Source organism: Arachis stenosperma, chromosome 6, assembly GCF_014773155.1.
Source record: "Arachis stenosperma cultivar V10309 chromosome 6, arast.V10309.gnm1.PFL2, whole genome shotgun sequence".
Classification (NCBI taxonomy): Eukaryota; Viridiplantae; Streptophyta; class Magnoliopsida; order Fabales; family Fabaceae; genus Arachis; species Arachis stenosperma.
Genome location: NC_080382.1, coordinates 75,450,734 through 75,453,336, shown reverse-complemented (window position 1 = coordinate 75,453,336; position 2,603 = coordinate 75,450,734). Strand labels below are relative to the sequence as shown.

The window sequence follows — 2,603 nt, the reverse complement described above, 5'->3', positions numbered from 1 at the left end:
ATTCAGACTTTGAGAGATCATGTTGACTTGCTGAGTCAACACTTTATTCTGAGCCAATATGGCATTCAGAGCATCAATTTCAAGAACTCCTTTCTTCTGAGGCGTCCCATTATTCACGGAATTCCTCTCAGAAGTGTACATGAATTGGTTATTTGCAACCATGTCAATGAGTTCTTGAGCCTCTTCTGGCGTTTTCTTCAGGTGAATAGATCCACCTGTAGAATGGTCTAATGATATTTTCGAAAATTCAGATAGACCACAATAGAATATATCTAATATGGTCCATTCTGAAAACATGTCAGATGGACACCTTTTGGTCAACTGCTTGTATCTTTCCCAAGCTTCATAGAGGGATTCACCATCTTTTTGTTTGAAGGTCTGAACATCCACTCTAAGCTTGCTCAGCTTTTGAGGAGGAAAGAATTTATCCAAGAAGGCAGTGACCAGCTTATCCCAAGAGTCTAGGCTATCCTTAGGTTGTGAATCCAACTATATTCTAGCTCTGTCTCTTACAGCAAAAGGGAAAAGCATGAGCCTGTAGACTTCAGGATCTACTCCATTCGTCTTAACAGTCTCACAGATCTACAAGAACTCAGTTAAAAACTGATAAGGATCTTCAGATGAAAGTCCATAGAACTTGCAGTTTTGTTGCATTAAGGCAACTAGCTGAGGTTTCACCTCAAAATTGTTTGCTCCAATGGCAGGAATGGAGATGCTTTTTCCATCAAATTTGGACGTGGGTTTGGTAAAGTCACCAAGCATCCTTCTTGCATTATCATTATTGGGTTCGACTGCCATCTCCTTCTCTTGTTCAAAAATTTCTGAAAGGTTACTTCTGGATTGTTGTAATTTAGCTTCTCTTAGTTTCCTCTTCAAAGTCCTTTCAGGTTCAGGATCAGCTTCAACAAGAGTGCTTTTGTCCTTGTTCCTGCTCATATGAAAGAGAAGAAAACAAGAAAAGAAAGAGGAATCCTCTATGTCACAGTATAGAGATTCCTTTATGTTAGTAGAAAAAGAAAGGGGAGAAGAGTGAAGAGGAGTGGGTTCGGATATTTAGATGAAGAGAAGTGTTAGTAATTAAATAATTAAATAGAATAAGAGAGAAGAGATAGAAAATTCGAAAATAATTTTAAAAAGGGGTTAGTAATTTTCGAAAATTAGAGATAAGATAAGATTAAAATTAAAATTTAAAACAATTAAAAAGAATTTTTGAAAAAGAGAGAGGTATTTTCGAAAATTGAAGAGGGAAAAGTAGTTAGGTGGTTTTGAAAAAGATAAGAAACAAACAAAAAGCCAAATAGTTAGTTAAAAAATATATTAAAATCTAATTTGAAAAGATAAGATGATAAGAAGATAGATAAGATATTTTAAAATCAAAATTTTGAAAAAGATAAAATTTTTGAAAAAGATATGATAAAAGATAAAAAGATTTAATTTTTAAAATTAAAATTAATTACTTAACTAACAAGAAACTACAAGATAAGATTCTAGAACTTAAAGATTGAACCTTTCTTAACAAGAAAGTAACAAACTTCAAATTTTTGAATCAATCACATTAATTGTTAGTGAGTTTTCGAAAATTTGATATAAAGATAAGAAAAAGATTTTGAAAATAATTTTGAAAAAGAATTTAAAAAGATAAGATTTTTAAAATTGAAATTTTGACTTGACTTGTAAGAAACAACTAATTTTGAAAATTTTTGACTAAGTCAACTCAAATTTTCGAAAATTATGAGAAAAATAAGGAAAAAATATTTTTTTGATTTTTGAATTTTTAATGATGAGAGAGAAAAACACAAATATGACCCAAAACATGAAAATTTTGGATCAAAACACTTAATGCATGCAAGAACACTATGAATGTCAAGATGAACACCAAGAACACTTTGAAGATCATGATGAACATCAAGAACATATTTTGAAAAAATTTTTATGCAAATAAAACATGCAAGACACCAAACTTAGAAATCTTTAATGCATGGACTTTTACAAACAAAAAATGCATATGAAAAACAAGAAAATACACCAAACAAGAAAACATCAAGATCAAACAAGAGGACTTACCAAGAACAACTTGAAGATCATGAAGAACACTATGAATGCATGAATTTTCAAAAAATGCAAGAAAAAAATTTTTAAAGCATGCAATTGACACCAAACTTAAAAATTGACTCAAGATTCAAACAAGAACACAAAATATTTTTGGTTTTTATGATTTTCTAATTTTTTTGGATTTTTATTAATTTTTTCAAAAATATTTTTGGAAAAACGAAAAAGAAAAATTTTGAAAAAGTTTTTGAAAAGAAAATTACCTAATCTGAGCAACAAGATGAACCGTCAGTTGTCCATACTCGAACAATCCCCGGCAACGGCGCCAAAAACGTGGTGGACGAAATTGTGATCCTCAAAGTTGGTCTCTTTGTATTTGTATGAAATCAAAAATACCCCAAAGAGATCATGGTGTGATGAATCGGGATATTAATAATCCCTGGTGTGATCATAACTCCGTTCAACTTAACCAGCAAGTGTACTGGGTCATCCAAGTAATACCTTACGTGAGTAAGGGTCGATCCCACAGAGATTATTGGTATGAAGCAAGCTAT

At 31.5% G+C, this 2,603-nt stretch overlaps 1 non-coding gene across 1 annotated transcript; it reads left to right on the top strand.

Annotated features, from left to right (window-relative positions):
• The first annotated feature begins 295 nt into the window (after positions 1 to 295).
• LOC130937818 (small nucleolar RNA R71) lies at positions 296 to 399 on the top strand. Its single transcript, XR_009069016.1, has one exon. It is a non-coding gene; the product is annotated as a small nucleolar RNA R71 (small nucleolar RNA).
• Positions 400 to 2,603: the final 2,204 nt, after the last annotated feature.